The sequence below is a fragment of the Trachypithecus francoisi genome, unplaced genomic scaffold (assembly GCF_009764315.1).
Source record: "Trachypithecus francoisi isolate TF-2019V2 unplaced genomic scaffold, Tfra_2.0 Lachesis_group0, whole genome shotgun sequence".
NCBI lineage: Eukaryota > Metazoa > Chordata > Mammalia > Primates > Cercopithecidae > Trachypithecus > Trachypithecus francoisi.
The window spans coordinates 17,807,620-17,835,531 of record NW_022681453.1 but is presented as its reverse complement, the minus strand read 5'-3'; the positions used below and the strand labels follow the sequence as shown (position 1 = coordinate 17,835,531).

Genomic DNA, 27,912 nt, shown 5'->3' with positions numbered 1-27,912 from the left:
TTCCAGCTTCATCCATGTCCCTACAAAGGACATGAACTCATCCTTTTTTATGGCTGCATAGTATTCCATGGTGTATATGTGCCACATTTTCTTAATCCAGTCTATCACTGATGGACATTTGGGTTGATTCCAAGTCTTTGCTATTGTGAATAGTGCTGCAATAAACATAGGTGTGCATGTGTCTTTATAGCAGCATGATTTATAATCCTTTGCGGATATAACCAGTAATGGGATGGCTGGGTCAAATGGTATTTCTAGTTCTAGATCCTTGAGGTATCGCCACACTGTCTTCCACAATGGTTGAACTAATTTACATTCCCACCAACAGTGTAAAAGTGTTCCTATCTCTCCACATTCTCTCCAGCACCTGTTGTTTCCTGACTTTTTAATGATCACCATTCTAACTGGTGTGAGATGGTATCTCATTGTGGTTTTGATTTGCATTTCTCTGATGGTCTTATTCATTCTATTTTTTTTATACCCCTTTACCATTCCCACCTTCCCCCCAGCCCCCTAACTACCCTTCCCGTACTCTGGTAACCATCCTTCTACTCACTATGTCCAGGAAGTATCCTTAAAGAAAGGGCCCATTTTCATCCCCCTTCCTTCCCATTGGTTGCTAAATAAAACTGATGACTGACACTCAAGTAGCCATCTTGGACAACAAGATAGAAATCACATGTTGAGATGGGGCCACATGGTTGAAAGAACCTGGGTCCCTGATGATGACCAAACCAGCATAAGAAAGTCTGGACAGGCCGGGCGCGGTGGCTCAAGCCTGTAATCCCAGCCCTTTGGGAGGCCGAGACGGGCGGATCACGAGGTCAGGAGATCGAGACCATCCTGGCTAACACGGTGAAACCCCGTCTCTACTAAAAATACAAAAAACTAGCCGGGCGAGGTGGCGGCGCCTGTAGTCCCAGCTACTCGGGAGGCTGAGGCAGGAGAATGGCGTGAACCCGGGAGGCGGAGCTTGCAGTGAGCTGAGATCTGGCCACTGCACTCCAGCCTGGGTGACAGAGCGAGACTCCGTCTCAAAAAAAAAAAAAAAAAAAAAAAAAAGAAAGTCTGGACAGCTCTGGCCGGGCGCGGTGGCTCAAGCCTGTAATCCAAGCACTTTGGGAGGCCGAGACGGACGGAACACGAGGTCAGGAGATCGAGACCATCCTGGCTAACGCGGTGAAACCCCATCTCTACTAAAAATACAAAAAACTAGCCGGGCGAGGTGGCGGGCGCCTGTAGTCCCAGCTACTCGGGAGGCTGAGGCAGGAGAATGGCGTAAACCCGAGAGGCGGAGCTTGCAGTGAGCTGAGATCCGGCCACTGCACTCCAGCCTGGGAGACAGAGCAAGACTCTGTCTCAAAAAAAAAAAAAAAAAAAAAAGTCTGGACAGCTCAAACTTCATTTGCATTACAGAGAAATAAATGTGTTTAAGCTGCTCTTATTTTTAGTTTTCTGTCACTCCCAGCTAAATCTAATCCTAACCAATAAACATGCTTTTGAAAATTACTGGTAAGAGGCAGAAAGAAGTATTTTGCTTAAAATTCAGACTATAAAATAAACAGAAAGTTGTAGAAAAAAGTAGGTAGTGGAACAAAAGGTATAAGAAATGATCATGAAACAAAACCTCATGTTTTTTCTGTGGAGCTCTGTTTGTGTATTTCTAGAGGTCCTACTGTCACTTTACACTTAATGTATCTAAAACAATTATTCTGTCTCCCAAATGCTTTCCTCTTCTACATGCTTTGTATCTGTTCAAGATACAACCATTCTTTTTTTTTTTTTTTTCTGAGACAAAAAGGGTCTCACTCTGTCACCCAGGTTAGAGTGCAGTGGCATGATCATGGCTCACTGCAATCTCGACTTCCTGGGCCCAAGTGATTCTCCCACCTCACCCTCCCGTCACCCCCCCGTAGCTGGGACTACAGGCACGTGTCCCCATGTCCAGCTTTTTATTTGTAAAATTTTTTATAGAGACAAGGTCTCACTACGTTGCCCCAGCTGGTCTCGAACTCCTGGGCTCAAGCAATCCCCTGCCGCGGACTCCCAAAGTCTCACTCGTTGCCCATGCTGGAGTACAGTGGTGCATCATGGCTCACTGTACTCTCGACCTCTTGGGTTCAAGAGATCCTTCCACCTCAACCTCTCTGGTAATGGGGACTACAGGGACACACCACCATGCCTGGATAAATTTATTTTTAAAAAATTTTTATAGTGACGAGGTTTTACTATGTTACCCAGGCTGGTCTTGAACCAAGTGATCCTCCTACCTTGGCCTCCCAAGTGTTGGAATTGCTTCTTTTTTGTTTTTTTTTTTGAGACAGAGTCTCGCTCTGTCGCCCTGGCTAGAGCGCAGTGGCGTGATCTGGGCTCCATTGCAACCTCTGCCTCCTAGGTTTAAGTGATTCTTCTGCCTCAGCCTCCAGAGCAGCTGGGACTACAGGCGCATGCCACCAGGTCCAGCTAATTTTTGTATTTTTAGTAGAGACGGGGTTTTACCATATTGGCTAGGCTGGTTTCGAACTCCTGACCTTGTGATCTGCCCACCTCGGCCTCCCAAAGTGCTGGGATTACAGGCGTGAGCCACTGTGCCCAGAATTATTCCTTTAACCACTGAGTGGCCTTTGATTCTGCCCTCTACCTTGTACTTTCCCCTCTGATATCCAGTGTTATCAAATCCTAGAGATTCTTCATTCAAACTCTTTCAAACCTGATGTCTTCCTTCCACATCTACTCCTAATCCCTAATGCATCCCTAAGGCATCAACTTCTCACATTTCAACTGCTGCTCTACATCCTAAGGGACCCTTTTCTCTGCAGTTTCTCTTTTTAAGTCTACATACCACCACAAGAAGATGGTATCATTTTGATATTGTTACATTCTTGTAACCCACCATATCATCAAATTAAAGTCTTAAATGCAAGGCCTTAGACAACCTAAACTGACCTACTTTGTACCTTCCAAGTCATTCCATTCACTACATTCCAGAGTAAAAGAACAAGAATCAGACAGAAATTTGAAAGCTAAAATGAACAAACAAGAATATATGGCTAGCTCCATCAAAGGAGAAATAGTATCTACTAATTGCTATCTCAGAAAATACAGTAGAAACCTAACAGAAATACCAGAGTCTAGCAAATAAGGAGGTCACTCGGGTTGGGGGGTCAAGACTACATTTTACAGAAATTAAAAAGATCACTAGGGCTTATGAAGAAAAAAACAGAGCCAAAACCACTTTATGCAATATGTATTAATCCAATTCACAAATATTTATATATTTAGCTCATCATATGTTGCCAGGTCGTTTTAACCCTTTTAAGAAAAGAAATAGTACTTGCTTTCATGGACCTTTCAATCTAATGAGGACATCTGTTGACTACCTATTTGCTAGTCATTACCCAGGCATTTTTTCTGGTTTAGCTATTTATTCCTTTATATCATTTATCTCTTATGACTCTAATATTACCCTGAACTACCCAAGCATGTCTAACAATGGAATGCTTCCTTTATTCCAAGTACATAGGAAGAGCCACAAGAAGCATTTTACTAGGAAAAGTGCCTAAGCTAAAGTTCTCTGGCATTAGAGGGTGCCAGTTGAGCCAGGAGACCTGACAGAAACAAATGCAAACATGTCTCTGGGCTGATGCTCTCTCTGTTTGTGGAAAACCCAACATATGCTGCATTGCTCTGCATTCACAGTACACAGGAATCAAGTCAAAGAAAAAAAATGACCACTACCCTATACTTTTTAACTGTAATACATCAGGCACTAGACCATATGAGCACTAACAGACACACAGGCAGAAACAATAAATATGCTATTTAATGGTTGACTCTGAACAGGAGAATCTGTAAAGAATGGAAGGAAGAAGACTGCTATGACACATGTTCACCGTACCAAGTGCCTCAAAACATCTGGTCAAAAAACAAAAACAAAAAACAAGTACAAAACCCCAAACCAAACACAGCCCAAGAGAGAATTCAAATGGGCAATGCAAATATCCAAAGGCTTCCAAACCAGAATCGAAACCTGGTTATCTAATGTATGAGTATGCCATGTTTTCAACACTATACCACTCCAATACGGGGCTTACTAGGCTATATCCATCTGGGGATGGCTGGTAAAAAGCTGGAAGTTTTAGCATTGTGGCTCTTTGGTATATATCCAAGAGAACTGAAAATGTGTCCACACAAAACCTATGTACATGAATGTGAATAGCATTATTCATAATAAACAAAAGTGGAAACAACCTAAATGTCCACCAATTAATGAACAAAGACAATGTGGTATATCCATACGACGGAATATTATTTAACCCTATAAATGATTTAAGTACTGATTCATTATAACATGGATGAACCTTGAAAACATTAGGCTAAGTAAAAGAAGTCAATCACAAAAGACCACACAGTATATTATTCCATTTATATGAAATATCCAGAGCAGGCAAATCTATAGAGACAGAAAGCAGACTAGCAGATGCCTGGGGGTAGAGAAGGAAGTAGGAGAAAATGGAGAGTGACTCTTAATGTATATATAGTTTCTTTTTGTTCCCAGAAATGTTCTGGAATTAGTGGTGACAGCTGCACAATTTTGTGAATATACTAAAAACTACTGAATTGTACACTTGAAAGAGGTAGGTTTTATGTTATGTGGATTATACCTCAATTACAACAAATATAACACAACAAAAAAAAGTAGGGCTGCAAGACTACTGACAAAGCAAAGACATCTGGTTATTTCATTCCTCCTTTTTTGCCCTACTCTGGCCCAGATGAGCATCACTTAAACCTACCCCTCCTACCCCAAGCCTCTTGAGTGAACGCTCTGCCTCCAGCTTTTTCTCCTCTAACCATGCAAACCACTGCAAAACTCATCCTCCTTATCACATCCTAGTTCTTACCCAAAGCTCTAGCTCCCACTTACCATATTATAATGGAAAGTCACTCTAGCTCCCACTTACCATATTATAACGGAAAGTTGGAGGGCTCCAGAAGGGAACATCAATTTTCCCAACAAGAAGATGGTCAAAAAGCAAACTGATCACCCAGGAATGAATAAACTTTTAGGGATGTGAATGAAATAATCAAATCATCAAATGCCTACCCATGCCTTTTTTTTTTTTTTTGGTGAGACAAGGTCTCACTCTGTCAACCAGGCTGGCGTGCTCTGCGCACTGCCTCCCAGGTACAATCTCCCACCTCAGCTTCCCCAATAGCTGGGACTACAGATGCACGCCACCACGCCCGGCTAATTTTTGTTTTTTTTGGTAGATATGGGGATTCACCATGTTAGTCAGGCTGGTCTCAAACTCCCGACCTCAGGTGATCTGCCCGCCTCAGCCTCCCGAAGTCCTATACATTTTTTTTTTTTTTAAAGAGATGAAGTCTTGGCCAGGCGCGGTGCCTCGCACCTGCCTAATCCCAGCACTTTGGGAGGACGAGGTGGGTGGATCGCCTGAGGCCAGGAATTGAGACTAGCCTGGCCAACATAGCGAAATTTCGCCTCTACTAAAAATACAAAAAACTAGCCAGATGTGGTGGTGCATGCCTGTAGTCCCAGTTATGTGGGAGGCTGAGGCAGGAAAATGGCTTGAACCCATGAAGCAGAGGCTGCAGTGAGCCGAGATCGTGCCACTGCACTCCAGCCAGGCAACTCGGCGAAATTCCGTCTCCAAAAAAAAAAAAGAAAAAAAAAAAAAGGCTGGGCACGGTGGCTCACGCCTATAATCCTAGTACTTTGGGAGACCAAGGTGGGTTGATCACTTGAGGTCGGGGATTCGAGACCAGTCTGGCCAACATGTTGAAACCTTGTCTCTACTAAAAATACAAAAATTAGCTGGGTGTGGTGGCAGGCTCCTATAATCCCAGCTACTCGGAAGGCTGAGGTAGGAGAATCACTTGAACCCAGGAGGCGGAGGCTGCAGTGAGCCGAGATCATGCCACTGCACTCCAGCCTGGAAGACGGCAAGATTCCGTCTCAAAAAAAAAAGAAAAAGAGGCCGGGCGCGGTGGCTCAAGCCTGTAATCCCAGCACTTTGGGAGGCTGAGACGGGCGGATCACGAGGTCAGGAGATCAAGACCATCCTGGCTAACACGGTGAAACCCCGTCTCTACTAAAAATACAAAAACTAGCCGGGCGAGGTGGCGGGCGCCTGTAGTCCCAGCTACTCGGGAGGCTGAGGTAGGAGAATGGCGTAAACCCGAGAGGCGGAGCTTGCAGTGAGCTGAGATCTGGCCACTGCACTCCAGTCTGGGCGACAGAGCGAGACTCCGCCTCAAAAAAAAAAAAAAAAAAAGAAAAAGAGACAAACTCTCCCTGTCATCCAAGCTGGAGTGTAGTGGTCTGATTTCAGTTCACCGCAACCTCCATCTCCAAGCAGTTCTGCCTCAGCCTCCTGAGTAGCTGGGATTATAGGCGCCCGCCACCACACTCAGTTAATTTTTGTATTTCTAGTAGAGATGGGGTTTCACCATGTTGGCCAAAGTTCTATACTTAATTAATCAATTAGTCTTATATATTTAAATGATAAAATAAACTAATGTGGTCTTAATTACTGCAGTACCCCTGATACCTACTCTAGGAGACATATATACAGAGCAGGGGGAATCAATAGCTGTTGAATGACTGTATGTAGGAGGCAACCAATGAAAACTTAAACAGTGGGGCACAGTGGTTCACGTCTATATTCCCATCACTTTGGGAGACGGAAGCAGCAGGACAGCTTAAGGCCAGGAGTTCCCAACCAGCCTGGGCAACATAGTGAGACCCTGTCTCTACAAAAAAAAAAAAAAAAATTAAACTTGTATATACATATATAAAAGGTTAAACTTCTAGGTGGCAGATAGAAGATACACAGAAAATCCAAGAAACACATTAACAGGTAGGTATATATTAACAGGAATAAGTGCATCTACCTATTCGCCAAGAGAAATAACAACCCTGTGGTGTTTTGTTTTCTTTTTTGAGATGGAGTCTCATTCTGTTGCCCAGGCTGGAGTGCAGCGGTGTAATCTCAGCTCACTGCAAACTCTACCTCCCGGGTTCAAGTGATTATCCTGCCTCAGCCTCCTGTGTAGCTGGGATTACAGGTGCCGTCACCACACCTGGCTAATTTTTATACTTTTAGTAGAGACAGGGTTTCATCATGTCAGCCAGGCTGGTCTTGAACTCCTGACCTCAGGTGATCTGCCCGCCTCCACCTCCCAAAGTACTGGGATTACAGGCGTGGGCCACTGCGCCTGGCTGAGAAATAACAACTTTGAAAAAATATCATTTGAAATAGCTCCAAATAGGGGGGAAAAAAAAGAAAACTCACATGTCCATCTAGAGTGGAATCTGAATAAACTGTAATACATTCTTAGACTGGAAAACTGTTTGTTTCTTTTCTTTTTTTTCTAAGATGGAGTCTTGCTCTGTCGCCCAGGCTGGATGGAGTGCAGTGGTATGATCTAGGGTCACTGCAAGTTCTGTCTCCCAGGTTCACGCCATTCTCCTGCCTCAGTCTCCTGAGTAGCTGAGACTACAGGCGCCCGCCACCAGGCCTGGCTAATTTTTTGTATTTTTAGTAGAGACGGGGTTTCACCGTGTTAGCCAGGATGGTCTCGATCTGCTGACCTCATGATCCGCCCACCTCGGCCTCCCAAAGTGCTGGGATTACAGGTGTGAACCACTGCGCCCGGTCGAAAACTGTTTTTTTCATTCGAGTGGTGGTTAACCAGGTATATCCAACTTTGGAGTAATTCACTAAGCAATGAAAATGAACACATCGCAGTTACACACAAGATGAATTTCAAAAACAATACTAAGTATAAAAATCAGGCAAAAGAATACACCCTTTGTGATTCTAATCACATAAGGCTCAAAAGAAAGTCAAAAGACTCTGTGGTATTAGAACTCAGTGACTACCTGTGGGAGGGATGAAAAGGATAATGACGAGGAGGGGCAGGAGGGGCTTCTGCATATGAAGCAGTGTTCTGTTTTTTCATTTGAGTGGTGGTTAACCAGGTATATCCAACTTTGGAGTAATTCACTAAGCAATAAATACACTTACGACATGGTATTTTTTCTGTATGTATACTTCAATAAAAGGGAGGGGAAATAATTATTTAGAAGGACTGTTCTTTCCATTTGTACACTTCAAAAGTCTATTTTATTCAAGCTCTTCATGTGCTACATTTACATCATCAATAGAGCCATTTTAGATAACCCAGCAATTTTCTAAACCACATCATTTTAAAATGTCACAGAAGTTAAGATATACTACTTTTTGAATCTGTGGATAATGTCATTATGGGGAAGTTTATCTTAAGCCACAAGTACCCTTTGGCATAAAATTATGACAAACGATTCTTTCATTGATCCTGTAAGTGAATTTGAATACTTGTTTTATTAAAAATATCACACCTGGCTGGGTGCAGTAGCTCATGCCTGTAATCCCAGTACTTTGGGAGGCTGAGATGGGCGGATCACCTGAAGTCAGGAGTTCAAGACCAGCCTGGCCCACATGGGGAAACCCCATCTCTACAAAAATACAAAAATTAGCCAGGCATGATGGTAGGTGCCTATAATTCCAGCTACTCAAGAGGCTGAGGCATGAGAATCGCTTGAACTCAGAGGCTGCAGTAAGCTGAGATCGCACCATTGCACAGCCTGGGTGACAGAGCGAGAATCTGTCTCCAAAAAAAAAAAATCACCAAACATTTTATTTGTGAGCATATAATGCCAGAGTAATCACAGCAATTATTAAATTTACCTCCTTTTAAAACATAATATTCTACTAGACCTCTGTAAGCACCCAATACTAGCATGGACTGAGGTCGCTACTTACTGCATCTTTTTCAAATACTTTGTGGCTCAAAAGAAGTAACAGAAATTAGCCAGGTGTGGTGGCAGGCACCCTATAATCCCAGCTACTTGGGATGCTGAAACAGGAGAATAGCCTGAACCCAGGAGGCGGAGGTTGCAGTCAGCAGAGATCACGCCATTGTACTCCAGCCTGGGCAACAAGAGTGAAACTCTGTCTCAAATAAATAAGAAGTAACTGAGAGAAAACTCCAGAGCAGCAAAGACTTTATAAAAGCAAGAAAAAGAAACAGAAAAAGAAGAAAGGAGGAGGAGGAGAAGGAGGAGAAAGATTCTGAGGGATAAATTCTTGGGAAAACTCATCTCATATTCAGCAAATATACTTATTTTCAACTTTTCAAAAAAATCTTTTTTTTTGAGACAGGGTCTTGCTTTGTCGCCCAGGCTGGAACGTAGTGGCATGCTTATGGCTCACTGTAGCCTCAACCTCTTGGGTTCAAGCTATCCTCCCATCTCAGCCTCCCAGTAGCCGTGAATACAGGTATGTGCCACTGTACCTGGCTAATTTTTGTACTTTTTGTAGAGATGGGGTTTTGCTACATTGCCCAGGCTGGTCTCGAACTCCTGGGCTCAAGTGATCAGCCCACCTCAGCCTCCCAACGTGCTGGGATTACAGGGGTGAGTCACTGTGCCCAGCCCCCCAAATTCCTTGTATCCCACATATATTTACCTCAAGACTAGACAGGCTAAGATATCCTATTTTTCATTTTTGGCTGAATAGATATATTAAGAACCAACAAGTTAAAGGCCGGGCGCGGTGGCTCAAGCCTGTAATCCCAGCACTTTGGGAGGCCGAGACGGGCGGATCACGAGGTCAGGAGATCGAGACCATCCTGGCTAATACGGTGAAACCCCGTCTCTACTAAAAAATACAAAAAAAAAAAAAAAAAAAAAAACCTAGCCGGGCGAGGTGGCGGGCGCCTGTAGTCCCAGCTACTCGGGAGGCTGAGGCAGGAGAATGGCGTAAACCCGGGGGGCGGAGCTTGCAGTGAGCTGAGATCTGGCCACTGCACTCCAGCCTGGGCGACAGAGCAAGACTCCGTCTCAAAATAAAAAAAATAAAAAATAAAATATAAATAAATAAAAAAATAAATAAGAACCAACAAGTCACAAAAGAAATATGAATAACTAACAATCAAATGTAAAACTATTCTGCCTACTAATAACCTAAGGGAGAAAAACTAAATCATTGGCCAGGTGCAGTGGCTCATGCCTGCAATCCCAGCACTTGCTAAAGAAGAAAATAACATGAACATACCAACAGATGCAGAAAAATCATTTGACAAAAATCCAATCCCCTTTCATGATTTTAAAAAAACCTCTCAGCAAATTAGGAATAGAAGGGAACCTCCTCAACTTGATAAACCTATAGCTAACATCACATGGTGAGAAACTAGATGCTTTCTTCCCCACTAGCATCTGGAACAAGACAAGGATGCAGGACCCAGTAGATGGTCCTGTGAAATAAAGCCTAATGAAAAGATGATCCAATAGATTCAAATGTTTCAATCAGTATAAAGAAGGATGTGAGAATCTGCACTTGCATTTTCAATTTTCCCTGGAAAACTATCTGAAATACGAAGAGCTGTTTCTTTTTTTTAACCTCTTTTCTTTTTTTTTTTGTTTTTGAGACAGAGTCTCGCTCTGTTGCCCAGGCTGGAGTGCAGTGGCATGATCTCGGCTCACTGCGAGCTCTGCCTCCCGGGTTCATGCCATCCTCCTGCCTCAGCCACCTGAGTAGCTGGGACTACAGGCACCCGCCACCACACTCGGCTAATTTTTTTGTATTTTTAGTAGAAATGGCGGCTCACCAATTTAGACAGGATGGTCTCGATCTCCTGACCTCGTGATTCGCCCACCTCAGCCTCTTAAAGTGCTGGGATTACAGGCGTGAGCCACGGCGCCCGGCCCAGACATTTACTGAAAGAAGACATACATGCATTCCTGGCCTTATGGCTAAAAACAAATTTTTAAAAGAAGAAAAAACAATAGCCAAAAAATATATGAGAAAATGTTCAACATCAATAATTATCAGAGAATCACAAATTAAAACCATAAGGAACTGGGCATAGTGCTTCATGCTGGTAATCCCAGCACTTTAGAAACCACGGTGGGAGGATCACTTGAGCCTAGGAGTTTGAGACCAGCCTGGACAACATAGTGAAACCTTGTCTCTACTAAAAACACAAAAATTAACTGGGTGTGGTGGCACATGCCTGTAATCCCAGCTACTCAGGAGGCTGAGGCATGAGAATCGCTTGAACCCGGGAGGCAGAGATTGCAGTGAGCCGAAATTGTACCGCTGCACTCCAGCCTGGGCAACAGAGAGAGACTTTGTCTCAAAAAATAAATAAATAAATAAATAAATAAAAATTAAAAAATAAAAATAAAAATAATTTTAAAAAGCTAGGCATGGTGACACATCAGCTACTTGGGAGGAGGTGAGAGACTTGAGTGCAGGAAGTTAAGGCTGCAAATGAGCTGGGATCAAGGAACTGCACTCCAGCCTGGGTGATGCAGCAAGCCACTGTCTCAAACAAACAAACAAGCAAAACCATAATGAGATGTCACCTCATACCTGTTAGCATGGCTACTATAAAAAAGATGAATGGTAACAAGTGTTGGTGAGGATGTGGAGAAAAGAGAACCCTTTACACTGTGAGAACATAAATTAGTAAAGATATTTTGGAAACTGTACGGAGGTTCTTAAAAAAAAAAAACTAAACTAAAACTAGAATCACCATATGATCTAGCAGTCCCACTTTTGTGTACAGTAAATATCCAATGAAACTGAAATCATCATGTCTGAGAGATACCTGCACTCCCATGTTCACTGCAGTACTATTCACAACAACCATGATATCCATTCATCCACTGCCCATCAATGAATGAATGGATAATGAAAATGTGATATGTAAGCACAATGAAATACTATTTGGCCTTAAAAAAGAAGGAAATTCTGCCATTTGCAACATGTGGAAAAACATGAAGGACACTCAGCTAAGTGAAATAAGCTAGGTACAGAAAGACAAATACTTTATGATCTCACATGTGCAATCTAAAAAAATCAAATACTAAGACAGAAGTAGAGAGCAGAATGGTGGTTTACCAAAGGCTGTGGGTGGAGAAGGGGGTGGAGGAAAAAGGGAGAATGTTAGTCAAAGAGTACAAAGTTTCAGTCAGACAGGAGGAAGAAATTTTAGTGACCTATTGCACAGCATGGTGACTATAGTTAATAACAAAGTATTGCATCTATTTCAAAATTGCTAAAAGAGATTTTAAATGTTCTTACTACAAAGAAATAATATGAAGTGATGGATATGTTAACTGGCCTGATTCAATCATTCTACAATGTACACATGTGTCATAACATGGGTACTCCATAAACATATACAATTATCAATTAAAAATAAAATAAAAATTTTGCCAGGTGCAGTGGCTCATGCCTGTAATCCCAGCACTTTGGCAGGCTGAGGCGGGTAGATCATAAAGTCAGGAGTTTGAGACCAGCCTGGTCAATATGGTGGAACCCCGTCTCTACTAAACATACAAAAATTAGCCAGGTGTGGTGGTGGGTGCCTATAGTCCCAGCTACTTGGGAGGCTGAAGCAGGAGAATTGCTTGAACCTGGGAGGCAGGGGTTGCAGTCAGCCAAGATCGTGCCACTGCACTCCAGCCTGGGCGACAGAGCGAGACTCTGTCTCAAAAGAAAAAAAAGGAAAAAAGAAATAAAATAAAAAATTTAAAAATAAAAAAACTTTTTTTTTTTTTTTAAGACAGTCCTGCTCTGCTGGTCAGGCTGGAGTACAGTGGCGTGATCTTGACTCACTGCAACATCCACCTCCTGGGTTCAAGCAATTCTCGTGCCTCAGTCCCCTGAGTAGCTGGGACTGCAGGCATGCCCCACCATGCCTGGCTAATGTTTGTATTTTTTTTTCATTCATTAATAAACACATATTATCTAGCAGAGAACTTTAAACACTGGAGGTGCTCAGCACTTAACTGTGTTAACAAAAGTTAAAATGAGTTGCTTACTGATATTTCCAATGTGATTCCCAACAGCCCAATCACTATTACACAGCATTCTATATACAGAGCAGTTTCCCTTTACAGCAAAGTGATATTGTATTAAGATAAAATATATGCATCTTTTACTTTGAGTTCAGTCCCTTGAACTATATCAGCATGCAGGACCCAGTAGATGGCCCTGTGAAATAAAGCCTAATGAAAAGATGATCCAACAGATTCAAATGTTTCAATCAGTATAAAGAAGGATGTGAGAATGTGCACTTGCATTTTCAATTTTCCCTGGAAAACTACCTGAAATATGAAATAAAATCTATTTTGAGAAATCTCAACGCATTTGGTTTTTCTAGTAATTGCTGCCAAATATGTGTAATCTTCTCACTACTCCCTCATTCCGCTGGATGACAGACTACCTTAGTGATAGTATATTTTAAGAATGTTTATTACCTTTGATTATCATTTAAAGAACTTATTCTGGTCCACATATCAAATAGGTCTTATTCTACAGCTCCTACCCCAAGGACACAGGCTAAGCTCGTGACTGGTAGTCTGGAGTGCCATGCCGGCACTCTCACTACGCAGCACTCCCACTATATTCCCAAACCCCCTTGCCAATCCTCACTCTGTTGGGATCAGGAATACAGCAACGAAAGAGATAACTGATTATAAGACAATCCATGGCAAGCCAGGTCATCCTTTCTGACTAACCACAACTCTTGTCCCCTTACACCAGTGTTTTTCAACCTCAGCAACAGAGATTTTTGGGCCAGATGATTCTTTGTGTGGAGAGCTGCCCTTTGCATTATAGGATGTTTAGCAGCATCCCTGGCCTCTATTCACTAGATACCAGTAGCACCCTCCCCCAGTTGTGACAACCAAAAATGTCACCAGACATTGCCAAATGTCCGGTGGTTGGGGAGGAGAAGAGCGTGTCAAAAATCACTGCTTGCAACCCCTGTTTAAGAGCCACTGCCTGACGAATAACATTATCAAGGCCAGTCAGGGTAAGTCTGCTTCCCCTTTGCCATGGTTGCTGTTGTTTCTCAGTCTAAAGCTGACTAGCACATAGTCCCTCCTCTTTTTCTATCAGGCATCCAAATGCCCCCTGTCTCACGAAGAACATATTTTTGAGACGGCGTCTCACTCTGTCACCAGGCTGGAGTGCAGTGGCGAGATCTCGGCTCACTGCAACCTTCATCTCCAGGGTTCAGGTGATTATCCTGCCCCAGCCTCTCAAGTAGCTGGGACTACAGACGCATGCCACCATGCCCAGCTAATTTTTGTATTTTTAGTAGAGATGGGGTTTCACCACGAGGCCAGGGTGGTCTTGATCTCTTGACCTCGTGATCCACCTGCCTCGGCCTCCGAAAGTGCTGGGATTACAGGCGTGAGCCACCGTGTTCAGCCTATTCACTGTTTTTTTTTAAAGACCTATAAAAACCTCACAGTGCCCAGGAATGGAAGCTTTAGACGTTGCCCTATTTCTTGACCTTCAACCCCAGCACCTGACAAAGCCCAGTGGAGACACTGACACTGACAAAGTAAATCCCAATCGCCTTCCATATACATCATCCACTCAACCCAGTGGAAATTCACACACCGTCCACAGCAACCTTTAAGCGCCTTCATCCAACCTCAAAGGAAGTGTCTGGTGGGAGGTCAAGTCAAATGATGTTCCTTTTTCAATGAGAAGAGATCGTAACTATTCAAAAATCTGCATTCAGATGTGCTAAAAAGAATCTGGGTGGGCCTGGCACGGTAGCTCACACCTGTAATATCAGCACTTTAGGAGGCCGAGGTGGGTAGATCATCTGATGCCGGGAGTTCAAGAGCAGCCTGACCAACATGGAGAAACCCAGTCTCTACTAAAAAATATAAAGTTAGCTGGGCGTGGTGGTGCATGGCTGTAATCCCAGCTACTTGGGAGGCTGAGGCAGGAGAATCACTTGAACCCGGGACGGGGAGGCTGCGGTGAGCTGAGATCGCTCCATTGCACTGCAGCCTGAGCAACGAGAGCGAAACTCTGTCTCAAAAAAAAAAAAAAAAAGGAGGAAGAAGAATCTAGGTGAAAAGAACACAGTAATTTTTGCAGCTTTTTCATAAGTCTGAAATCACTTTTGTAAAAAATTAGAATGGGCCGGGTGTGGTGGCTCACGCCTGTAATCCCAGCACTTTGGGAGGCCAAGGCGGGTGGATCACGAGGTCAGGAGACCTGGGCTCAAGTGATCCTCCCACCTCAGCCTCCTGAGTAGCTGAAACTACAGGCATCAGTCACTATGACCAGCCTTCCTGATGCATTTTAAGACCATTTTACTCTAACTTTCTGACAAACTGATAGACAATCTTTTTGGGGGGTTGGGGTAGGATGGAGGGTGGTAAATGAATCTGTACATTATTTTAGATCTGGACTCATTTCCATTTTGCTGGAACCCTACAAAAAAACTTTTTTTTTTTTCTTTTAGACAGTCTTGCTCTGTTGCCCAGGCTGAAGTGCAGTGGTACAATCTCAGCTCACTGCAACCTCTACCTCCTGGGTTCAAGCAATTCTCCTGCCTCAGCCTCCCGAGTACAGGAACACACCACCACGCCGGACTAATTTTCGTATTTTTGGTAGACACAGGGTTCACCATGTTGGCCAGGCTGGTCTAGAACTCCTAACCTCAGGTGATCTGCCCGCCTCAGCCTCCCAAAGTGCTGGGATTATAGGTGTGAGCCACCCCGCCTGGCCTTAAAAAAAAGTTTCATACTCGATTTAAAGGGTTTTTTAAAAATTGAGATAAAATTCACATACTGCAAAATCCACTGTTTTAAAGTATATACAATTTAATGTCTTTTAGTACATGCACAAGCTTGATCAACCACCATCACTATTTAATTCTAGAATATTTTTCTCATCCCAAAAAAGAGTCCCTGTATCAATCAGTTATCATTCTCTATCCTCTCCTGCCACCCCAGTTATCATTCTCTATCCTCTCCTGCCACCCCCCTAACTCCCCTGCCACCCTTGTGCCCAGTAACCACTACTCTACATTCTGTGATACATCACCTTTTCTCCTACATGTTTTCCTTTGGAAATAGCATTTACAAAGATTAATCACAAATTTCACTTGACCACAGATTTTGGTAATATATACATCATTAGTACACAAAATTGGCATCACAAATCTCACCATGTGAGATTAAAACTAATTATTCTGGCTGGGCACCATCGCTCATGCCTGTAATCTCAGCACTTTGGGAGGCTGAGGCAGGTGGATCACCTGAGGTCAGGAGTTCAAGAGCAGCCTGGCCAACAGGGTGAAACCCTTGTCGCTACTAAAAATACAAAAATTAGCCAGGTGTGATGGCATGCCTGTAATTCCAGCTACTTGGGAGGCGGAGGCAGGAGAATCACTTAAACCCAGGAGGCGGAGGTTGCAGTGAGCCAAGACTGCACCACTGCACTCCAGCCTGGGTAACAAGAGCAAAACTGTCTCAATAAATAAATAAATAAAAATAATAAATAATTATTCTAGCCTGGGTACAGTGGCTCACACCTATAATTCCAGCACTTTGTGAGTCTGAGGCAGTACTGCTTGAGTCCAGGATCAAAAGGCTAGCCTAGACAACAGAATAAGATCTCATCTCTACCACCCCTCCACCCCCTCAAAATTAGCCAGGTGTGGCAGCGCACACCCGTAGTCCCAGCTATTCAGAAGGCTGAGGTGGGGAGGATGGCTTGAGCCCAGGAGGTTGAGGCTGCAGTGAGCCATGATTATGCCACTGCACTCCAGCTTGGGTGACAGAGCAAGACTCTGCCTCAATAAAATAAAATATAAAATAAATATTATTCTAGAAAAACTAATTATCAGTTCATCAATACACTTAACAAGAAATATGCATATAAAATCTATGCACTAGAGGATGAATGACAACACTTAAACACCTGTGGAAAAGGTGACATAAAGATATACTGTAACCTCAAGGTTCAACTTGAATGAAGAAGATGCCTAATAACACTCAATGTCACCTGCAGCCTACGAGAATTTTCTGATAAAAGAACTACCTGCAATGCTACCTGCAAACACAACAGGCTGTTTACTGTAGGAAGGCAGGTATGGTCATGGTCTTCTGCCCTCAAATGGCTGAATGCTTGCGTACTCATTCCTTAGACACTTTATGACAGGTGCTACCCCAACTCTCTTGCTGTCTATCTAGAAATCCCGAGACGTCCTGAACAAAAGCACTATGTGAACTGGCTGTCTAAAATCAAGCTGCCACCCAAAGCAGCAATGCCTGCCACTTTCAGCCAACTCTGAATCCCAAGAGGTGGATAAGGAGCCAAGGAAAAAGAGGAGTTGGTACAACCAAGCAGAGTCCAGTGTTAAGAATCACCCTTTACTACAGAGCACTTACCACATGCCAGTTATCACACTGATCATTTTACAAACAATACATACTCTAACCTCACAACTGCACTATGGGTGGTATTATAATTATCCTCTCATTTTACAGATGAGAAAACTGAGGTTCAGAAGTTACAAAAGAGAGGCCAGGCACAGTGGCTCACACCTGTAATCCCAAAACTTTGAAAGGCCAAGGTGGGCAGATCACCTGAGGTCAGGAGTTCAAGTCCAGCCTGGCCAACATGGTGAAATCCCATCTCTACTAAAATACAAAAATTAACTGGGTGTGGTGGGGCATGCCCGTAATCCCAGCTACTCAGGAGGCTGAGGCAGGAGAATCGCTTGAACCCAGGAGATGGAGGTTGCAGTAAGCCCAGATCACACCACTGCACTCCAGCCTGGGCAACAGAGCAAGATCCGCCTCAAAAAAGAAAAACAAAACAAAACAAAAAACAGTTACAAAAGAGTCAGGAGGTAATGAGGCTGAAATTCTAAATCTTTCTGTGCTATAAACCCTATACCATCTGAAAGTACAAAAGGTCATAAACCAAAGTTATAATCAAGATCACAAACTGAACTACGCCTTTGTACGACCCCTGAGCCAATGAGATGTGATAACACAGAAGCACGAGGTTAAAATATACAGGTATATTTCTAATTTAGAACAAATTAAGAACTTAACTACTTTAATCCATAGAAATAAACCATGATTTGTGACAAAAATAATTATAAACCCATTATAGGACACATATTAGAAGGTTCCCTTAAAACTGCCAAATGATCGGTGGCTCAAGCCTGCAATCCCAGCACTTTGGGAGGCCGAGACGGGCGGATCACGAGGTCAGGAGATCGAGACCATCCTGGCTAACACGGTGAAACCCCGTCTCTACTAAAAAATGCAAAAAACTAGCCGGGCGAGGTGGCGGGCGCCTGTAATCCCAGCTACTCGGGAGGCTGAGGCAGGAGAATGGCGTAAACCCGGGAGGTGGGGCTTGCAGTGAGCCGAGATCCGGCCACTGCACTCCAGCCTGGGCGACAGAGCGAGACTCCGTCTCCAAAAAAAACAAAAACAAAAAAGAACTGCCAAATGGTAAATGTTTATTTTTCAAATTTGAAGGAATTAAAATGAATCCAGTTTAGAGTACCTCTCATAATTAAAGAGCCTGAGATGTGGCAAATAATGGGCTGGTTATCAGAGCTTAGGGTGTTTTGCTTTGACAGATAGCATCTCACTCCGTTGCCCAGGCTGGAGTGCAGTGGCACCATCACAGCTCACTGCAACCTTGAACTCCTGGGCACAATCAATCCTCCTACCTCAGCCTCCGGAGTAGCTAGGACTACAGGTGGGCACCACCATACCCAGCTAATTTAGAACATAGGATTTTAAAGCTACAGGCTAGATTTCCTACACGGCCTAACCATACTCCATGTGGTACTGTCTGTCTCCTGCTCTTTCTCTTTAGAAAATTTAAGATTCTCGGCCGGGCGCGGTGGCTCAAGCCTGTAATCCCAGCACTTTGGGAGGCTGAGACGGGCGGATCACAAGGTCAGGAGATCGAGACCATCCTGGCGAACACAGTGAAACCCCGTCTCTACTAAAATACAAAAAACTAGCCGGGCGAGGTGGCGGGCGCCTGTAGTCCCAGCTACTCGGGAGGCTGAGGCAGGAGAATGGCGGGAACCCGGGAGGCGGAGCTTGCCGTGAGCTGAGATCTGGCCACTGCACTCCAGCCTGGGCGACAGAGCAAGACTCAGCCTCAAAAAATAAAAAAAGAAAAAAAAAAGAAAATTTAAGATTCTCATGGCTGGGGGTGGTGGCTCACGCCTGTAATCCCAGCACTTTGGGAGGCCGAGGCGGGCAGATCACGAGGTCAGGAAACTAGACCACCCTCGCTAACATGGTGAAACCCCGTCTCTACTAAAAACACAAAAAAATTAGCCAGGCATCGTGGCGAGTGCCTGTAGTTCCAGCTACTCGGGAGGCTGAGGCAGGAGAATGGTGTTAACCCGGGAGTTGGAGCTTGCAGTGAGCCGAGATCACGCCACTGTACTCCAGCCTGGGCAACAGAGCCAGACTCCAAGATTCTGTCTTGAAGGCTAAGGCAGCAGAAACTCTTACTAAGGGCCGGACATGGTAGCTCACTCCCGTAATCCCAGCACTTTGAGAGGCTGAGGTAGGTGGATCACTTTGACCTCAGGAGTTCAAGACCAGCCTACCTTCAACCTACAGATTATTGGTTTTGTTGCTTGGAATGCACACAATTTAAGTACTAAAGTGTTTCAGACAGTATTACGTCTTTACTACCAACTTAAGTTTCCAACACACTAGGTTCTTCACCAAGTTTTTCCATCATGGCCTCACAAATAGCATTCTCATCACTAAAAACATAAGTTTTCTCTGTTGCTTTTTTTTTTTTTTTTGAGGCACTCTCTCTCATTCTGTCATCCAGGTTGGAGTGCAGTGGCACAGTCATGGCTCACTGTAGATTTGACCTCCCAGGCTCAAGCGATCCTCCCACTTCAGCCTTCCAAATGGCTAAAACCCTGTGCTACAAAAATACAAAAATTAGCCAGGCACGCATCTATAGCCACAGCTACTTGGGAGGCTGAGGCATGAGAGTGGCTTGAGCCCCGGAAATGGAGGTTGCAATGAGCCGAAATTGTACCACTGTACTCCAGCCTAGGAGACAGAATGAGACCCTGTCTCAAAAACAGAAAAAGGGAAAAAAAAAAAACCTCCAACTAGGGGAGCCTGGAAGCAGTCCCCTGATAATCAGTATCAATCAACAGGCTAAATGAGAAGTACTGTTGATGGGGAAAAGAAAAAAAAATCCTCCTAGGCACTGCCACCAAATCCTTTTTGCCATATACTCCATTAAGCCAAGACCAGAGCTGCCATAACTTAAGACTTTATTTCAGATGAGAAGTTGTTGTGAGAACAACAAAGACACACTCAGTGTTCACTCTGTGCCAGCCCCAGTTCTAATCACCTTACATGCATTAACTTATTTAATCCCTAGACGTATGTGAGAGTACATTAAAACACAGAGAGGTTAAGCCACTTGTTCAAGTACACCTTAGAAAGTGATGGAGCGGAAATGCAACCCCCAGTAGTCTGCTTCCAGAATATTATGTTATACTGCTACATTATACTGCTTCCAGTCGTTGAATCTCAATCACTGGGCTGGGCACAGTGGCTCTCACATATGTAATCCCAGCACTCTGGGAGGCCAAGACGGGTGGATCACCTGAGGTCAGGAGTTCAAGACCAGCCTGGCCAACATGGTGAAACTCCGTTTCTACTGAAAATACAAAAATTAGCCAGGCATGGTGACACATGCCTGTAATCCCAGCTACTCGGGAGGCTAAGGCAGGAGAATCGCTTGAACCCAGGAGGCAGAGGTTGCAGCGAGTACCTCTGCGCTACAGCCTGGGCGACACAGCGAGACTCCATCTCAAAAAAAAAAAAAAAAAAAAGGTATCAATCGGTGTACCTTGATTACACAGCCAAAATGTGTAATCAAATCATCAATCCTTAAATTCACTTTTTTTTTGAGATGGAGTCTTGCTTTGTTCCCCAGAGTGGAGTACAGTGGCGTGATCTTGGCTCACTGTAAGCTTCGCCTCCTGGGGTTCACGCCATTCTCCTGCCTCAGCCTCCCAAGTAGCTGGGACTACAGGCGCCCACCACCATGCCCGGCTAATTTTTTGTATTTTTAGTAGAGATGGGGTTTCACTGTGTTAGCTAGGATGGTCTCGATCTCCTGACCTCGTGATCTGCCCACCTCGGCCTCCCAAAGTGCTAGGATTACAGATGTGAACCACCATGCCCGGCCTAAATTCACTTTTAATTTTCTTGAATACCCCAACTCTCTTGAGAGCAAGACTCTTCAATAATCCTTGGTTTGTACACATTGTTTTAATTTTTTTTCTAGTTAGGATATGAACCTATACACTCATTTTAGAATGCAGTTCCCCGTGTTTCTACTACTACTCTACTGAGGGTGATCAGGAAAAAGTACTGAAATTGAAGTTTCCAGGAAGAATGGCATGATTCAAGCCATAAGTTATACAGTTGAGTTAAACACATTGAGGAATACTCCTCAATGAAGTGTTTTTGGAGTGACAGTTGTTTAGGTAACACTACAACCCTCAACCTACAGATTGGTTTTGTTGCTTGGAACGCACACAATTTAAGTACTAAAGTGTTTCAGATAGTATTATGTCTTTACTACCAACTTAAGTTTCCAACGAACTATGTTCCTCACCAATTTTTTCCATAATGGACTCACAAATAGCATTCTCATCACTAAAAACACAAGCTTTCTCTGTTGCTTTTTTTTTTTTGAGGCACTATCTCTCATTCTGTCATCCAGGTTGGAGTGCAGTGGCACAATCACGGCTCACTGTAGATTTGACCTCCCAGGCTCAAGCGATCCTACCACTTCACCTTCCAAATAGCTGGGACAATAGGCATGTGCCACCACACCCAGCTAATTTTTAACAATGTTTTGTAGAGACGAGGTCTGGCTATGTTACCCAGGCCTGGACTCAACTCCTGGGCTCAAGTGATCCTCCTGCCATAGCCTCCAAAAGTGCTGGGAATACAGGTGTGAGCCATCACACCTGGCTTCCCCATTGCTCTAATTTTAATCACAAGGACAGACCACATTTGAGATTTGGCTTCCTACACATACCTTCAAAATTACTCTTGTATTTTCAATAACCCAAAATCTCTTAATTTTGTTGACACAAACACACAAAAACACTATTTCATAAAACTTCATGTATTCCATAGCCTTCATTCCTCACACCAGAAAAAGTCAATGCTTAAAGGAATTTTCACATCAGATGATAACAGAACCCTTTTTCTTTGCACTTTAGAAAGACCAATAGTGTCATACAAAAAGGTGAGTAAGGCTGGGCGCACTGGCTCATGCTTATAATCCCAGCACTTTGGGAGGTCCACGTGGGAGGATCACTTGAGGCAAGGAGTTCAAAATCAGCCTGGGTAACACAGAAAGACCCCATCTTTATGAACAGATTTTTTTCTTTAATTAGTCGAACATGGTGGCAAGTGCCTGTAGTCCAGCTACTCAGAAGGCTGAGGTGAGAGGATTGCTTAAGCCCAGGAATTTAAAGCTGCAACGAGCTCTCATCACACCACTGCACTCCAGCCTGAGCAACAAAATAGAACCCTAAGTCTCCAAAAAATAAAAATTTAAAAATAGGCCAGGCATAGTGGCTCACACCTGGAATCTCAGTGCTTTGGGAGGCCGAGATGGGTAAATTGCTTGAGTCCAGGAGTTCAAGACCAGCCTTGGGAATGTGGCAAAACCCTGTCTCTACAAAACAACAACAACAACAACAACAACAAAAATTAGCCAGGTGTGGTGGTGGTAGTTCCAGCTACTAAAGAGAACTGAGTTGGGAGGATCACTTAAGCACAGTAGATTGAAGCTGCAGTGAGCCATGATCGCACCACTACACTCCAGCCTGGGTGACAGAGGGAGACCTTGTCTCCAATAAGATAAGAAAAGAAAAAAGGATAGGACAGGACAGGAAACGAAAGGAGAAGAGAAAAAGGAGAGAAAAAAAGAAAAAGGAAAGGAAGGAAAGGAAAGGAAAGGAAAGGAAAGGGAAAAGAAAAGGGAAAGGGAAAGGGAAAGGGAAAGGGAAAGGGAAAAGGAAAGGAGAATAAAAATTTCAGAGAAATAAGGCCGGGCGCGGTGGCTCAAGCCTGTAATCCCACCACTTTGGGAGGCCGAGGCAGGCGGATCACGAGGTCAGGAGATCGAGACCATCCTGGCTAACATGGTGAAACCCCACCTCTACTAAAAATACAAAAACTTTAGCCGGGCGTGGCAGCGGGCACCTGTAGTCCCAGCTACTCGGGAGGCTGAGGCAGGAGAATGGCGTGAACCCGGGAGGTGGAGCTTGCAGTGAACCGAGATCGCGCCACTGCACTCCGGCCTGGGCAATAAAGCAAGACTCTGTCTCAAAAAAAAAAAAAAAAAAAAAAAATTCAGAGAAATAAATACCCCTCCCAGAGTTATCTTCTATAAGGGCACTTTAGTGACTAATTTGGCCAAATAAGAACAGACAACAAGCATCACACCAGCATATCTGAGAAAATAAAATGCTAATTCCTGCACATCAAATGCCAACAGTCTGAGAGGGCTAGTACTCACAACTGGGCAACCACTGAAAGGGATTAACATTTTAACACAATACTTCTTACTCCCATCCCCAAGTCCCAGTGCAATGGCACACAAAGCAGGAGATAATACATACCCTCAATCTCCCAGAGACTTGACAACAAAGAAAGCCAAGGGCATATGACAGGGCTAGAAATACACTTTGCAGGAAGGGTGGAATGAAAGGCTCTGCATGACAGTGTTTGCTGGCTGCCCCCTTCTCCTAGATGGAAATGGTGATGGTATAGGCTAACAGATTCATACATTCATACCTGTTGGAAATTATTTCCCCAGACAGACAGCTGCTGCCTAAGTGATACCCTGGTGGGTCACCACAGCCACAAAGCTCAGTACTGCTGCAGAGCATTCTACCATTTGACAGCTTGATATAGGCACTGGGAAAAGGCTAGAGGGACCTTGGTTATCATCTTGAGCAACTTCACGAAGGCACACATACCCAACAATATTTGACAAAGCAAGCTAGCAGAAAGTTCCTTTATTTCCATCCCCTAGGCCTACAAGTACCCGCCAATGAAATAAAAGACATTTCACATCAAGTGTCAGGATAGCAGAGTTACAAAAAACTCAACTCAAAGTACTTTGGAGTAACCTTCTCAGAGGCACACACACACTCAGGCTCTAAGAGTTGCCAAGCAGACCGTGGTGACTCAGAATCTGTACCAATTTGGTCTGTAAGTAAAACTGGGGGAAAGGATAGACAGAGACTTTTTTTTTTTTTTTTTAATTTAGACAGGGTCTTACTATTTGCCCCATGCTCATTTCAAACTCTTGAGCTCAAGTGGTCCTCCTGCCTCAATCTCCCAAAGTGGTGGGATTAGAAGCTTGAGTCAGTGTCCGGCCTACAAACACATTTTATCTACAGATATTTGCTTTATTTATTTATTTATTTATTTAATTTTATTGGTTTTTTTTTGAGATGGAGTCTTGCTCTGTCAGCAGGCTGGAGTGCAGTGGCGTGATCTTGGCTCACTGCAACCTCCACCTCCTGGATTCAAGCGACTATCCTGCCCCAGCCTCCTGAGTAGCTGGGACTACAGGCGCGCGCCACCACGCCTGGCTAATTTTTTTGTATTTTAGTAGAGACAGGGTTTCATCTTGTTGGTCAGGATGGTCTCGATCTCCTGACCTCGGGATCTGCCCACCTCAGCCTCCAAAGTATTTACTTTATTCACCCTGAGGAGTCAGGACTTCTTCCCTCACATTCTTTTTTTTTTTTTTTTTTTGAGACGGAGGAGTCTCACTCTGTCACTCAGGCTGGACTGCAGTGGCCGGATCTCAGCTCACTGCAAGCTCCGCCTCCCAGGTTTACGCCATTCTCCTGCCTCAGCCTCCCGAGCAGCTGGGACTATACGAGCCCGCCACCTCGTCCGGCTAGTTTTTTGTATTTTTTAGTAGAGACGGGGTTTCACCATGTTAGCCAGGATGTCTCGATCTCCTGACCTTGTGATCCGCCCATCTCAGCCTCCCAAAGTGCTGGGATTACAGGCTTGAGCCACTGCGCCCGGCCAGCCTCACATTCTTATGTCTCTCATAAGATTGTTTACTATGTCTTAAGGAGCTTAATCCACATCCATTTCCTTAAAGAATTAGTTTTAATAAACTTCCGATATAAAAATAAATTTATTTTCTTAGAATTATAATTGGAGGCCAGGCACGGGGGCTCATGCCTGTCATCCCAGCACTTTGGGAGCCCAAGGCGGGCAGATCACCTAAGGTCTGGAGTTCAAGACCAGCCTGGCCAACATGGTGAAACCCCATCTCTACTAATAATACAAAAATTGGCAGGACATGGTAGCTCACCGCCTGTAATCCCAGCACTTTGGGAGACCAAGGCAGGTGGATCACCTGAGGTCAGGAGTTTGAGACCAGTCTGGCCAACATGGTGAAATCCCGTCTCTACTAAAAATACAAAAATTAGCCAGATGTGGTGGCAGACACCTGTAATCCCAGCTACTCAAGAGGCTGGGGCAGGAGAATCACTTGAACCCAGTAGAGGTTGCAACGAGCTGAGATCGTGCCATTGCACTCCAGCCTGGGCAACAGAGCGAGACTCCATTTCAAAAAAAAAGAAAAAAAAATTTACCCAAGTGTGGTGGCGTACACCTGTAGTCCCAGCTACTGGGGAGGCTGAGACAGCAGGATCTCCAGACCCGGGCGGTTAAGATTGCAGTGAGCGAGATTACACCACTGCACTCCAGCCTGGCTGGACTCCGTCTCACACACACACACAATTTATAATTGGAGATTACTTGACATGTGGAAGAGGGTAAGAGAAAGAAAGAAGGACATCGAATTTCAAATTAATTCAAATGCTACCAAGTGCAGGGTACTATAGTAAGTGTTCTGGATACATTATTCACCATGAGTCACAACTCAAATGTATGTCACTCCTCAAGAAGTTTCCCTAACCACCCCTCTAAAATTGCCACCATGATGCATTCTCCTGACACCCTACTTTGTTTTCTTTACAGCATTCAGCTATCAGTTATTACACTGAGTACTTAGTACAGAGGCAAAGGACTTAATCACTATTCACTGATAAGAACAAGTTGCTTATGAATTAATGAGTGTTCTCAAAATTGGACAGATTGTCAGAATAGGATCCATCGTAAGCACACAGATTGGAAGCTTTTTTCTTCTCTCCAAAATTGGCATGTAGCAGTTTCTGACACATGATTAGTACAGTTGTCCCTTGGTGTCCACGGGGGATTGGTTCCAGGACCCACAAGGACACAAAAATCTCAGGATGCTCAAGTCCCTTATATATAATCATATGGTATTTGCATACAACCTACACACATCCTCCAATACACTTCAAACCATCTCTAAATTACTTATAATATCTAATACCTAATAAAGACTACATAAATATTTAACTGTACTTTTTTGTTTGTTTTTTGAGATGGGGTCTCACTCTGTCACCCCAGGCTAGAGTGCAGCAGAGTGATCACAGCTCACTGCAGTCTCAATCTGGGCTCAAGTAATCCTCTCATTTTAGCCTCCCAAGTTGATAGGACTACAGGTTCACGCCACCACACTTGGCTACATTTTTCACTTTTATTTTTTGTAGCGATGGAGTCTCCCTATGTTGCCCAGGCTGGTCTCAAACTCCTGGCCTCAAGCAATCCTCCCACCTGGGCCTCCCAAAATGTTGGGATTACAGAGGTAAGCTACCACTCCTGGCCTGTATTATTTTTTATTGTTGTATTGTTAATGTATCTTTTTCCTGAATATGTTCAATCAGCATTTGGTTGAATCTATGGGTGTGGAACCTGTGGACAGAGTGTCAACTGTATTTGGTAAGTGATTCAGTGATGGACACTCAACAAATGGTCAATGAGAACCCTCTTAAGTCTAGGGTATATGGTCCTAAGCCCGTCATTCTCTAAGGATCTGATAAGCTTAAACTACTAACAAGGTAAGGATACATCAAAAGTCTTCTCTAATGAGTGCTTGCTCCCAAAGCATTTAGAGCATGTCATCTCCATACCCATAAGAGAACTTGGCCAAGAAGAGAAAAGTACATACAATGAGCCACACTGAGTTAAACAAAGCTGAACAAAGCATCAGGCTATAGAAGGAGAAGAGTTCTCATGGAATAACTACTCTTCCCTGGCAGAGCCTTCTTTTAAGATTCTGGGCCTGGCTGGGCACGGTGGCTCATGCCTGTAATCCCAGCACTCTGGGAGGCCAAGGCAGGCGGACCACCTGAGGTCGGGAGTTTGAGACCAGCCTGACCAATGTGGAGAAACCCTATCTCTACTAAAAATACAAAATTAGCCAGGCATGGTGGCACATGCCTGTAATCCCAGCTACTCGGTAGGTTGAGATAGGAGAATTGCTTGAATCAGGGAGGCGGAGGTTGCGGTGAGCCGAGATCGCACCATTGCAATCCAGCCTTGGTAACAAGAGCAAAAAAAAAAAAAGATTCTGGGCCCACTGTATTCACACTGTTAAGTACAGGCAGTGGATACATTAAAAAAAAAAAAAAAAATCAAACTACATTCCTAAGTTTCTTTTCCCACTTTACAGACAGAGGAACTAAAACAACTCAAAGAAAACAACTTTCCCCAAGGAAACACTGTAACAGGAAGGATTCTACCCATTTATAAATTCCTCCCAAAACTACCAGGCAGGGTTCAATTAAAGACATAGATGAAAAATCTAGGTGGCAAGCTGAATCACTCCAGATAGTTCAAACGTAAGGTGAGTACAGATTCTGATTCACCAGCTCTGACTATACGCAGCCAAGGACTTGAGTATGCAACTCCAATTGGCAAAGAACAATGATGAATGCAATAGACATCAACAATCCACTCCTCTCTCTTCCCTGATAGCTCTCTTTTGGAAGTAGTCCCTGCAGGCAGGACCTGATGCCATAGGAGTCACCATCTGAGGTCTTCACCCTAGGTCTGGG

At 44.0% G+C, this 27,912-nt stretch overlaps 1 protein-coding gene across 13 annotated transcripts in view; it reads right to left on the bottom strand.

The window, feature by feature from the left end:
- The window catches only part of RBM6 (RNA binding motif protein 6), a 129,514-nt gene that overhangs the window by 48,126 nt on the left and 53,476 nt on the right, over positions 1-27,912 (bottom strand). The window lies entirely within an intron of this gene.